Raw genomic sequence first — 14,413 nt, 5'->3', positions numbered from 1 at the left:
GGATGGGAGAAGAGAGGAAGATTATAATTTTTAGATATTCCCTATTCTCTCTAGACTGTGTTTCAAGGTTAACAGTGCATCTCCAACAAGAAGATGTTGAAGGAGATAGGTGTGATCAACTCAGAGAAGAGTGTGGCAATAGAAACAGCAATGACAATACCATGAGCAACTTTGCTTCCAGAAATTTCCCCATTCTTTATTCCACTAGGCTTTCACCTACAAGTGTGTGAAATAGAAACAACAATTGCTATCCTTTTTTGCAGATAATGAAGCTGAGACTCCATAAAGTGAAATGAATTATCCAAATATCTTGGGGAAGAACTAGGTTGATGCAACTTCTAGGAAAATACGGTTGAAGAAAATGCTGTCAACAGAGGATTTTGTGTAAGACCACAGTCACAAAAATAAGCAAGAGGTCATTCAATTTCACTGAATTCCCTAATGTTCTGAATTCTTTTAGCATGACTGATGCAAGCACATCTAAGGATGTGGCCAGGGAAGGACCAGTGGGGTGAGCAAAGTGAGAAGCCACCATGGAATCCCAAGACTCAGGGCATAGTTTGGAAAGCCCTGGCCCCATGGGTGTTAACCTATGAAAAAACTGGAGAGAGCATGACATCAGGCTTGTTGACATCAGTGTCCCCAGGCAAGGCTGCTGGAGCTATATGGCCACAGCTTCTGCACACAGGGCTCTATGCTGACTTCTGATGGCAGCAGCCCAGGGTAAAGGCTAAGAGAGATTGCATCACCACAACTTTAAATAAATGGCAGAAAACACTCCAGCTGCTCCAATCTTCCCTGAAGATTGCTTATTGTTTCTTTACCCAGACATTTATCAAATCATTCAAAAAAATCTTTTAGACTTTCATTGTATTGCCTAAGAATAATAAATAAGATGAGTTTTCTTCCTGCCCTGTTAAGTGAAATGACAGCCAAGTTATCTTCCATTTGCCTTACTCTGTCTCAGCATCTCAAAGTCATCCCCCTACCCCTTATCGTCCACATTTGGTTGGCAAGTCCTCCTTTGCCAACTTCCCATGAGTATGTGATTTGCATCCTGTTTCTGCTCAGCTTCCCTTTATCTCACTGCCACTCAACCTCACAGTCACATAGCAGCTCTTTTCTGTGGTCTCATTAATTTGCCCATCAAGTTTTGAACACTTTCTTTATCCAAGTGGCTGGCCAAGCACTTGCCACACAAGGATAAACCACTGCATGTCCTCATGCCGGTTGCTCTCAAGGGGGCAGAATTATAAATGCATGGGAGGGTAAATGGTACTGAGCCAAGGGTGAAAGGGACAATAAGAGAACAAGCAGAGCATGTGAGGTTTGCTCAAAGGAGAGCCTCTATGTTGATCAGAGACTCCTCAAAACAGCAGAAGTGAATGCTGGCTTGTCAAAGCACAAAGAAGAGCTAATGTATTTGAATGGTCAAGGAAGCCTCAGGAGATGCAACAAAGGCCTCAGATAATTAGGAATAAACTTTGTCCCTAGGATTCAAGGAGCAGGAATTGCTATCAAAATAGCCAGCTCAGTAGTTACTGGCTGGTATGTAAATATAATTGCATTTTAAGTCAGATTCCAAAGATAGCTATGTTTTCTCAACGCCAATAAAACAGCCCATCTTCCAGCCCTCTTGCTTAGTCTGTTTCCTTAGAGGATAGCAATTCTTCAAAAATGAAAACTCTGAGATGCTGACACTAAAACAAATAGTGACTGCCACACAGAGCAAATCCCAAATGTCCATGAGAGGAGCTAGAACTGTCTAGCAGGTTGGGTAAGGCTCCTGGAGGAAATGGAAAGAACAAAAATGTTAAAGAAAAGCATTATGGCAGATGTGAAAGGAAAGAGATGGTGATCTAGGTATTTGAAGAGCATAGACCAGTGCAGGGAGAAAATCCTGTGGACAGTAATTTAGGATGCTTTGGCGAGGGGCAACGAAGTGAGGAGGCAGTCAAGAGCCATCTTGGAAAGAACTCCTTGCCTTGGGGAATTCCAAAGTAAGGTAAAGAAGACCCAGGGAACTAGAGTAAATCTGAATACAAGATTCATTGTAGCAACAGAGTAAATAGTGAGAGGTAATGCTATGGGGTGGTCAACAAGATAATAAGTTTAAAATGATGTGCAGAGCTTAGTACCTGACTAATGCTCAAAATCCATTCTATTATCATCACAATCATAAAATAAACTCTATGATACAAGGAATGTGAAGTAGATGGCATTTCATAGATTTGCAATTCGGTCCCCACCTGCATGCCATTCTTGCAGCAATTAAAGATAAAATAATTAAAAATAGCATATGATCTAAAGAGATTATATTGAGATTATAAAACAATAAGTGGAAAAAAAGATGCTAAGGTGAACAGGTTCATATGAAGAGAAGAAGACTAGAACCTCTGCCAGGTTTCTGATGTGGGGGTTTCAGTAACTGGCATTTATTAGGCAAGAGGGTAGGGTAGGTTTTGAAGAAAAGAAGATGTGCTTGGTGTGGGTGTATTCAGGATAAACTATGCCAGCCAAGCTTTGTGCTGGGTTGAGATGGTGTCTTCCATAAGTGGTGAACCTGAATTGTATTGGGTTTTTTGTTCCTTGCCAGTGTGCATGTGGCCTATGTGGCTAGACCAGGGACTGTGATACTGAGGCACACACCTTTAGACTGACAGTTAAGGGTACCAAGTCATTTGATTTTCTCTAATATGAACAATGTTTTCTCTTACACTCAAACTCTTTATCTACACTTACTTCCTAAGGCATGTCATCTCCTTTTCATCAAAATCTATGTGGAAATCTCCCATCAGAAGATGTCCCTACTACAGAGAGATTATCCAAAAGGAAAAATTTCATGAAATTTTAATGCCTAAAAATCATTCCCCTCTGAACACAGGGGAGTTTCTGAGATAGTGTTTCTAAGTGGAGAATTAGGGATCTTTTTCTGGCCTCCAGAGCCATGCTCAATCTCAGCACCCAACAAGCAGTGATGAATCTCAAAGAATGAGGAGAGGTTATACTGGAACTGTTATGGTGCTCAATTTTTTATTCTTCCTTGTGATGTGTTTCAGGTCTCACAACATCTGCCTGTTTAAATTTCAGCTGGGAATTTTTGTTTCTGGTTAAACAACTTCCTAATTTCTTATAATAATGACTAAAATTTCCTTGTGCATTCTAGCTTTTTCATGACTGACTTTTTCTTCCTTTTTAATCTCCTGATAACTTCACGGCGCATGCATTATCTTCTTCAGTTGAAATCAAGCATCACCGAGATGGGCTGATTACCTCAAGGATACATGATTACTACCCAGGCTAGAAAGAACTGAATGCTGGAGCTCTTACTCCAAGTGCAGAGTACTTCCTCCTGGGCCTCATTCATGAGTTTTCTTGGAGCCTTTCCTTCTCTAAGAGCAAACTCTCACCAGAGTACACAACATGGGATCAGGCAGCACGTTCAGTGAGGAGACTCTTGACATCCACCTGCTCACTCATCCAGAGAATACACCAAGCAGCTCAGGCAGCACTGATTACAAAGGTCAGGAGTTGGCATGTGGCTGGAGAGCTTTGCACAGCAGTAATCAGGTGCAGGCGCTTTCCTTCCTCTTAGAGTTTTCCAACTTGATAAGGTAACATACTCAAGGGTGTGAGTTGACCTTGGGGAGTACTATACATTTGTGCTCATGACACTCATCTTTTAAAAGTGACACAGAGGTTTATGAGGTGATGACATTAGAGAGATTTTTGCATCCTGCCATATGCAACAATGTGGATGAAGCTGGAGGATAGTATGCTAAAGGAAATAAGCCAAAGAAGGATAAATGATACCTAATTCCAATTTATGAGATACAAAAATAAACTCAGAGAGTAGAATGGTAGTTGCCAGGGACTAGGGGTAGGCAGAAATAGGAATTGTTCTTCCACAGGTATCTTGTTTCAGTTATAAAAGATGAATGAGTTTTCAGGATCTGCTGTACAAACACACACCTATAGTTAACAATACTGTGTTGTGCCCTTAAATTTTTTTTTTCCAGGAAGGTAGGTATCTTGGTAAATGTTATCACAATAAAATAAAATGAAGTAAAAAAGGAGATATCACAGAGAGAGAAAATGTTTTGGCAATCAATTCAGTTTATTAACATAGAAACTTAGACCTGAGAAAACAAAGCCACTTGCCACAAGACACAAGGTTAGTCAGTGGTAGGATTGGCAGCAGAATGTGTGTCTTGTGATTCCCAGTCTGGTGGTGTTTCCACACATCATGCGGCATATGGCTGCAAAAGATGCACCAAAGTAACTGCATTCGTGTCTCATTAATTGAGCCAGCAGGAGAACTTAGATTTAACAAATAACAAATTGGAAGCAGCCCTCAAGGCACCAGTCCAAATCTGGTCTGAGAGTTTAGCAGCTTGGGATCCCAAGTTCTGAGTCATAGCCATTCCAATGACTCACATTTCATTGCTGGCCTTTTTGGGCATCTCGCCATATTTGTAGGACAAATTTTAAATAAATAGGCAGACAGGCTCAGTGCAGACCAGAAACCAGAAAAACCTACTCCTGTTCTGCTTGAAGTTACTGAAAGTAGTTGTCTGTTATTACTGGTTAATATATATAAATATGTCCTTTCTAGTCACCTGTGTAGTTGCTTAGAAGTCTGAATATGCAATTGTCTATCACAGTTATTTAAGGAGTAGATATCCACTAGTGTCAAAGTCTCTAAACTTTCAAAAAATAAGGAATCCTTTTGATTCTTCAAAGTTTTTTGTCCTTTAAGAACCATCTGATCAAATGTAAATCCTCAGAGAATAGAACTGAGAAGCTCTAAGAAGTGCTACCCAGAAAGGATAAATAGCAATGACAATGGATATATGTAAGTGCCAGGAACTAAATTCATATGCCTCATCAGAAATTAATGTTCATTGAGCATTTACTGTATACCAAACACCCAGGTAGGTGCTGGGGAAACAAAGAAGAATATGGGATCTCTTCTTTCAAGTTCAAGGATCTCAAAAACAAGCAGGACAAAGAGATGTAAATAACCACAACACTACACAACTAAGTGTTTTAACAGTGATATAATACTACCCTGAGGAAAAAACCTAGGGTCGCCAAAATTACCTAAAAGCAGGAAAAATATCTAAAAACAGTGGCCATGACCATCAGTTTATCAGTGCCTATTACTTAAAATTACCCTGTGTCAATGCCTCTGGTTTAAAATTAGTCTCTTCAGGGCTGGCATTGTGGCATAGCAGATTAACCCACTGCCTGTGATGCCAGCATCCCATATGGGCACCAGTTTAAGTACCAGCTAATCCATGTCTGATCCAACTCCCTGCTAATGTACCTGGCAAAGCAGTGGAAGATGGCCCAAGTCCCTGGGCCCTTGCATCCATATAGGGAATACCTGGATGAAACTCCTGGTTTCAGCTTGACCCAACCAGCAAATGGAAAATTCTCTCTCTCTCTCTCTCTCTCTCTGTGTGTGTGTGTGTGTGTGTGAGAGAGACTTTGCCTTTCAAATAAATCTTTAAAATTAGTTTCTTCAAGGTACAAGTCACTACTCTGTGATTAGGCACAAGAATAATTTTTAAAAGTAATCAGTTTCTGTTGGTCATGACTGTATGAGTGTATATTACACAATAATTACCTGATGCCACCCACTCAGTAGCACTCTGATATACCTGGCTATGACTGCTTATCTATTCACTTATTCATGCATGCATATGTTCATTTGTTGAACCAAAAATTGTAATTATACTTCTGTTAACTAGTGAAGAAGAAAGAGAAAAATGTGGTTTAGGAGTTATCACTTCACTTAGGTGACCAGACAATTTAGGTGACTACCTTACAGAATTACTAAGCCAGACCAAAACCGAGAATTATTTTTGTAATTATTCTAGAACAATGCTGACATTATTGAACAAGCTCCATACATCCAATTATATTGTATGGAAACTGTGTCTACCTTCATGTCAACATTCTAAGAATACCTTATTCTTTTTTTTTTTTTTTTTTTTTTTTTGACAGGCAGAGTGGACAGTGAGAGAGAGAGAGAGAGAAAGGTCTTCCTTTGCCGTTGGTTCACCCTCCAATGGCCGCCGCTGCAGCCGGCGCACCGCGCTGGTCCGATGGCAGGAGCCAGGAGCCAGGTGCTTTTCCTGGTCTCCCATGGGGTGCAGGGCCCAAGCACCTGGGCCATCCTCCACTGCATACCTTATTCTTATACTGCCCCTTGACTATCTAAAAAATATGAAAAAAGTCAGCTAGAAAGAAAAAATATATCTATATTTAGAAGTCTTAGAAGATGTATGGGCCAGCACCACAGTTCAATAGGCTAATCCTCCACCTGCGGCGCTGGCACCCTGGGTTCTAGTCCCGGTCGGGGTGCCAGATTCTGTCCCAGTTGCTCCTCTTCCAGGCCAGCTCTCTGCTGTGGCCCAGGAGTGCAGGGGAGGATGGCTCAGATCCTTGGGCCCTGCACCCACATGGGAGACCAGGAGAAGCACCTGGCTCCTGGCTTCAGATCAGCGCAGTGCGCCTGCCACAGCACGCCAGTTGCAGCTGCCATTGGAGGGTGAACCAACAGCAAAAGGAAGACCTTTCTCTCTGTCTCTCTCTCTCATTGTCCACTATGCCTGTCAAAAAAAAATGTATGGAAAGGAATCACATGGGCTCAATAATTAATTAGATGACTAACTTTGGTGTTTCAGTGTCTTATACAATCTTCTTCTACTTGAATATTTTAATTCCAAAACAAAATGTGAGTACTCAAAGAGAAATTTTTTATTTTCTGGATTTGTAATTTCTTCATATTCTTCCACACTTGGGAGACCAGCCCTGCAATACTTGCAAAAGTTCTGAAAAGCAATCAGTTCCATTTCCAACCCCAGTGATTGTTCTCAGCTTCACAGCTTGTAGTCTCTGCCAGGAAACGCAGCAAACGTTCCTTCTCAAAGCAGGTGCAGCAGCCTGACAATAATCCAATAAAAAACCTATTAGCTAGGTCTCCATGACACTCCTGGTATCCATGGGACCCACAATATCTTTAATGTAGATAATAAATCCAGACCATTTCCTTCCACAATTGCTCCCAATATGGCTCCACTCCTAGGACTATTCTACTAACCTTTTGTTGTTACGTTTCCTCATGAATGCTGAATCACTGTCTAATCTTTGCCATGAAACATGTGTGGTCCCACTCAGTGAAACAGATCAATCTGCTTGTGTTAGTCAATTGCAATTGCCTACTGGGCCATATCTTTATATTGCAAGCAGCAGGTATACTCCGGACCAGGTTGTAAATTATCAGTCATGAGCTGGTGGTTAAGTGATAGTGGGTAAAGAGGGAACACAAGAGGAAGCGAATGATCATTGGGGTCACTGCATATATCAGTGAGTAACTGTACATATAAACTACAGAACAAGTCAATATGTTAAATACAAATTCAAGGAAAATATGGTCCAGTTCATCCCAGATGTTACTTTTCCTTCAATATTCCTGTTAGCTTACCTCATTTAATTTGGAAATCCTTTATGGTGGTCTATACTGAAAGTTAGAACTTTTCTTGCACCTGGGATTAAAGACTTTCATAATTAGGCACCCTACCTGCATCCAACTCCATCTCTTGCTATTCTCTTAGTAGTGTTTTATTTATAGAGACAAAAGTGGCTTACTCTTAAATGAACATATTGCTCACTTTCTCGTTACCTTGTTTGCTAAACTAAAATCTGCATGAAGACAGGAGACAAAATTTACTTTGCTCATTCTCGTACCTCTGGCACAGTACTTTTCACCTAATGAATAGGCAGGCTTTTTGTTGAAATAATAAATTAATTTTTTTGCTATAAAATTAATATCATTTTCCTTCTCTGTATTTTTCTAGTTCTGTTATAGAACTCATGTCTTTTCATTTCTTGATTTTAAAAGTCAAGACTTTAAGAATATTTAAAGGTCATCTTGACCAAAACTCTGTTTTATAAGTGAGGAATCTGAAGCCAAAATATATATGTCATCCCTCAGTGTCTGCAGAGGACTGGTTCTAGAAACCACTACAGATGCCAAAATCCATGGATGCTTGGGTCCTTTATATAAAATAGTGTAGTACTTGAATATACTCTTGCATATCTTCCTGTATACTATAAATCATCTCTAAATTATTTATAGTGCCTGCTATAAGGTAAATGCTACATAAATAGCTGTTATACTATATTATTTCAGGATAATGACAGGAAAAATGTCTGTACCTGTTCCATACAGTCCTGATTTTTTTGAATATTTTCAATACACAGTTGGTTGAATGTAAGAATGGAGGAACCTGAGGATACAGCATGTTGTACATCACTTGTCCACATCACCCAGTCCATCCTAACCCAGACTAGAACCAGGTATGGGCTTTTGCACAATCCGAGTTCTGCAGTAAGTTCGTCTGGTCTGCACAAGGAAGCTGTCATTCCTTGAAAGCATGTTGTCAACTCCTGCACAGAAACAAGGAAGACTCTATCCCAATATTTGATAAATATTGTTCACTGACATGTTTTTTCTCTGATTTAAAATTTTGAGCTCTAAACAATAAAACAGTAAAATCAATGTTGGGTGAATTTTAAAGTTGTTAAATTTTGTCTGTCTTTCATGTTTAATGAAAAATTAAAGTCACCTCAAATATGTGGTGATTTGTTTTAAACTAACAAAAACATCTGTGTAGCTATTAAATGTCTTGCAAGCTGTAACAAATCAACAACCACTCAGAATCAATAGTTCTCCTGGGAGACTATTTTCATTCACCAGTTCTTTTACAAAATGTGACTGAAATATTAGAACAAGAATCAGGAAAACAGGAAGGCATGGGGGAAAAGGCAGTGCTGTTTAATTAGATGAGAAGGAAACTTCCTCAAAAGGCTACTGGCAGTATTATCCATGCACCGATTCTCTGGAAGACCTCATCATAAGAAATACAGGAGGTCTTGTCTTCCTCAGCACAGTATGCCTCAGTAAACTAGTGGTAAATAAGAAGATAGGATGGTAAGATCCTAAACCCAGCGGCCAGCACTGTGGCATAGCAGGTAAAGCTGCTGTCTGTGACACCAACATCCCATATGGATTCCAGTTCATGTCGTGGCTGTTCCCAGTTCTGATCCAGCTCCATTTAAATGGCCTGAGAAAATCAGCAGAAGATGTCTGGATATTTGTGCCCTGCCACCCATGTGGAGACCTTGATAAATCTGCTGGCTTTGGCCTGGCTCAGCCCTGGCCATTGCAACCATCTGGGAAGCAAACCAGCAGATGGAAGATATCTCTCTCTCCCTCCCTTCTTCTCTCTCTTTAATTCTGACTTTCAAAATAAATAAATATTTTCAGAAAAGAAAAAGAAAAAAAAAATCCTAGGCCTAGCTACATGGCAAATCGGTTTGGTAGAGAGTCTTATAATTGAGCATTCATGAACATCAGGTTTTAAATAAATACAGAGAAGACTGTAGCTGTGCCCATTTGCAATTCCCTGCTATCTACTTCCTCTGGTTCTTGGAGACATAGGTAAATTATGTTTGCACATTTCCCGCATATTTATCTATGGACATTTGACTAAGATATGCACCAGTGGAATGAGAATGCAGACAATCTGCCGCCTCCACCCTGAATCCTGGTCATTGAAAACTGCCTTCACGTTCTTTGCTAGTCACTTCTGCCTTCCAACTGCTGGCAACACTAGAACAATCTTAGCAAACACAGGCTGAAGATGGCAGAGCTGTCATCAACCTGATCCCAGTACGTCTGAGTAGAATTGCCAAGCTAAACACCAGCCTGTCACTGCTATTTAATCCACTGAACTGTGGGGATTGTTACTGCAGATTAATATAGTACAATTCATAAAAATCTTACCCATGTTACAAGATTGCTGTGAGGTGCAACCTTTCTTTGAAATTTCAGCCAATACTATAATCTTCAGGTTTTTAAATTTCAATGAAAAATGTATAACTATTTATTTATTTCATCTACTTGAAAGAGAGAGAGAGAGAGAGAGAGAGAGAGAGAGAGAGGTTTCCCATCTGCTTGTTTACCTCAAAAATATTTTCAACAGCCAGGACTGAGCCAGACCAAAGCCAGGAGCTAGGAGCTCCATCAGAATCTCCTACAAGAGTAGCAGGGACCCAAGCATTTGGGCCATCACCAGCAGTCTTCCCATATGCATTAGAAGGAAGCTGCATTGGAAGTGGAGCATCTGGAACTCAAACTGGCATCACCACATCAGTGACTTTAATTCAGATCTCTTTTAAATGTTTTATTAATCTAAAGAGAATGGATTTCATGTATTTTATAGATACAGCTCTAAGAAGATAACCATACTTTCTTCCCCACCTCCTCCATCCCCCTAACCCCTACTTTTATTTTCATTAATTTTTACAAAGACATAATTTTAATCCACTCTTTAATCCCAGGCTTAATTAAGCACTAACCATAATATTTAACAAGTAAAAAGTAGAAACACCGGGGCCAGCTCTGTGGCTCCCTTGGTTAATCCTCCACCTGCAGCACCGGCATCCCATATGGGTGCCGGGTTCTAGTCCCCGTTGGTCCTCTTCCAGTCCAGCTCTCTGCTGTGGCCTGGGAGGGCAGTGGAGGATGACCCAAGTGCAACTATACTTGCGTATATATTTCTATTCCTATAGAATAGTAAATTTGACCACATCATGATCTGCTTACCCAAGAACCTTTCTTTGTCCTCTGTCCCTGAAACTTCCTGCCTTTTCCACACCACTGAGAGCTCATATTCACACACATATACACACTTGCCCACAAATATTTATTGAACACTCACTGTATACTGTGAGGCATGGTCTCTTTCAGGATTCAGGAAAATAGTGATAAGCAAAGCACAAAGAGTTCCCAGGTTTAAAGAGCTACCCTGCTAGTAGCAGAAATTCACAATTAATTTATAAACATGCAAATAAGAGAAATGTGAAAAATTTTAAAATGTTCACTGAGGAAGATAACAGGGTAAGTTGATAGAGTGACATGAGGAGGGAATTGTTCTGTTCTCCATGGACAGGAAAGACCTGTCTAAAGATGTGGATTTGTGCTAAGACCTAAATAAAAAGAGCCAGTCACATGAAAGTTGGAGGTATTGGATTTCAGTCCATGAGAATGGCAGCACGCTAGGGCAAGAATGAGTTCATTGTGGCCACCAGAAAAAGCAGATGATTGTGGCTGCTGAGGGTAGGGAAGCAAGGGTGAAGGGAGGGATAGGCCAGAGCTAGATTACCTGGAGGCTGTAAGTTGACACAGGAGCTTGGCGGGAGTATTGTGGAATGCAGGAGCAGGTGATGAGTTAAATTTTCTTGTATGGGTCTTGTGTTGTGGCATAACAGGTAAAGCAGCCACCTGCAATGTTAACATCTCATATGGGCTCTGGTTGGTGTCCCAGCTGCTCCACTTCAGATCCAGCCCCTTCCTAATGCACCTGAGAAAGAAATGGAGGGCGGCCCAAGTGCTTGGGCCCCGGTACCCATGTGGGAAACCCAGATGAAGCTCCTGACTCCTGGCTTCAGATAGGTACAGCTCATTGAGACCATTCAGAAAATGAATGAGCAGATGGAAGATCGATCGATCTCTCTCTCTCTCTTTCTCTCTCTCTCTCTCTCTGCCTCTGCCTCTCTGTAACTCTGCCTTTCAAATAAAAAATAAATATTTTTAAAAATTAAATAATAAATTTTCTGCTTATGAGGCATCAAGAAATAAGCTTTGTATCTTTATACTCTACACAACCTCATGCTAATTCTTGCCAAATATCGGTAGCTCCATTTTGAGTTTGTTCTTAAAGATTTATTTATCTGAAAGGCTGTTATATAGAGAGAGAAAGAGATCTTTTTTTAACTTTTATTTAATGAATATAAATTTCTAAAGTACAGCTTATGGATTACAATGGCTCCCCCCTCCCCATAACTTCCCTCCCATCTGCAACCCTCCCCTTTCCCGCTCTCTCTCCCCTTCCATTCACATCAAGAGTCATTTTCAATTCTCTTTATATACAGAAGATCAATTTAGCATACATTAAGTAAAAATTTCAACAGTTTGCACCCACATAGAAACATAAAGTGAAAAATACTGTTTGAGTACTAGTTATAGCATTAAATCACAATGTACAGCACATTAAGGACAGAGATCCTACATGAGGAGTAAGTGCACAGTGACTCTTGTTGTTGACTTAACAAATTGACACTCTTGTCTATGGCATCAGTAGTCACCCCAGGCTCTTGTCATCAGTTGCCAAGGCTATGGAAGCCTTTTGAGTTCACCAACTCTGATCATATTTAGACAAGGTCGTAGTCAGAGTGGAAGTTCTCTCCTCCCTTCAGATAAAGGTACCTCCTTCTTTGATGACCTGTTCGAGAAAGAGATCTTTCATCCACTGATTCACTCCACAAATGGTCACAATGGTTGGGGCTGAGCCCAGCCAAGGCCATGAGCTAGGAACTCTTATCAGGGTTTCCCACCTAGGTGGTAGGGCCCCAGCACTTGGGCTGTTTCCTGCTGCCTTCCCAGGTGCACTACCAACTAGCTGGACTGGAGACGGAGCAGCCAAGACTGGCTCTAACGTGGGATTCCAGCATCACAGACAGCAGTGTAACCCACAGCACCACAACGCCAGCCCCACCTCAATATTATTATCAGAGAATGTCAACCTTAGAGGTTGTATCTAAAGTTATGGAAGAGGAAACACAAATGTAATACTTACTATTAGCTATACTTAAAGACATATGTACTCAGATTTGAAAGTAAGATTGCAAGAGAAGAAGTTACCCACCCTTTCAAGCTTTTAGTTCTGAGACACTGGAAAACGGGATGGTGTCATTTATGGATGAGGCTGAAGCTGAAAGCAGAACCTGCTCTTGTTTATTGACTATACCTTGGATTAATTTTCTGAACAACTGGAATCCTAGCAATATTTCTTCCTTTCTCAACAAGTTAAATTTTTACTATATTTGTCTCCATTTGGGGAATGAACCAACATATGAAAGATCTCTCTCTCTCTCTCCCACTTTTTCATATATATCTCTCTCTGCATTTGTAAATAGCCAATGTACACTTCCAAAACAATAATTTTTCCCACTGAGAGTAAAAGGATCATCGTAGTTTTCTTTTCTACTCAAATCTTCATAAAATGTTTGACTTGCAAACTTACGTTACAAAATTTTAGACCATATGACTTAGTACTGGAAACAAAAGAATTAGAGGTGTTACATATGTTTATAGTATTCCTGCTGTTTTTATTATCTTGAAAAAGTGATTACAAGTTTAGAGTCTAAATTCCAGTTTATTGTTGCTCATCATTTTTAAAACTTTTTGTATACATTGCCATTTGTAGTATAAGTATAGGCACCTGGTGAGTATTTAATAAATGTTCATCACTACTGCTTTTGGGGAATTTTTACTTAAGTAAGTTTATAAATGTGATGTATCTTCTTCCTCAAATAGGTTTGACTATCATTCATATTTTTGCAAATGTAAAATATCAAGATATTCATTGTATGATTGGAAACAGAAGTATGGTTTATAGTATCTCAGATACATAGTGAAGAATGGCAGAGAAAAATCTGGATATTTTATTCCCATTCACTCACTTCTTAACCCACCCTTCTTCCTTAAATGCCTGGTCAAGGAAAGAAATGAATGCTTCCAGTTTACTTTCTTGTTTTTAAAGATTTTAGTTGTTTATTTTAAAATCAGAGTTAGAGAGAAAGGGAGATAGAGTGGGGGGGGGGGGGAGAGAGAGAGAGAGAGAGAGAGAGAGAGATCTTGTATCTACTGGTTCACTCCCCAGATGGCTGCAGTGGTCAGGATTGGCCAGGCCAAAGCCAGGAGCCAGGAGCTTCATCCAGGTCTCTCACATGGGTGGCAGGTACACAGGTACTTGGGCCATCTTCTGCTGCTCTTCCCAGGCCATTAGCAGCGAGCTGGATTGGAAGTGGAGCAACCAGGATTTAAACCAGTGCCCATATAGGATGCCAGGCTTGCAGGCAGTGGCTTTACTTGTTACCTCACAATGATGACTTCTTGATTTGATCAATTGAGGTTAAATTTCCCTGAAGCATATAAAGTGTTTAGATGTGTCATTTAATAGGTTTTCTTATCTTTTTTTTTTTTTACTTTTTTTTTACTTTTATTTAATGAATATAAATTTCCAAAGTACAGCTTATGGATTACAATGGCTTCCCCCCCTTAACGTCCATCCTATCTGTGACCACATACTGCCTAACAGTAGATAAGTAGGCAAGTTTTCCTTACATACAGAGAAGTTTAAGTTTAAGGACCTGGCCTAAGATGATACATCTAGGTATCAGGTCTCTGGATGTGCTACCCATCCTTCCATTTTCTCCTATAAAAGCCAACCTCTGGCCAGCGCTGCGGCTCAATAGGCTAATCCTCCGCCTGTGG

At 40.3% G+C, this 14,413-nt stretch overlaps 1 long non-coding RNA gene across 1 annotated transcript in view; it reads left to right on the top strand.

The window, feature by feature from the left end:
• LOC103349332 (uncharacterized) overlaps window positions 1-8,572 on the top strand; it is a 54,098-nt gene extending 45,526 nt beyond the window's left edge. The window contains exons 2-3 of the long non-coding RNA XR_517543.4: window positions 264-415; window positions 8,275-8,572. This is a non-coding gene — a long non-coding RNA (uncharacterized lncRNA). The remainder of the gene's footprint in view (window positions 1-263; window positions 416-8,274) is intronic.
• The last annotated feature ends 5,841 nt before the right edge of the window (window positions 8,573-14,413 follow it).

The sequence above is a fragment of the Oryctolagus cuniculus genome, chromosome 10 (genome assembly GCF_964237555.1).
Source record: "Oryctolagus cuniculus chromosome 10, mOryCun1.1, whole genome shotgun sequence".
Classification (NCBI taxonomy): Eukaryota; Metazoa; Chordata; class Mammalia; order Lagomorpha; family Leporidae; genus Oryctolagus; species Oryctolagus cuniculus.
This window is presented reverse-complemented; position numbering and strand designations above follow the sequence as displayed.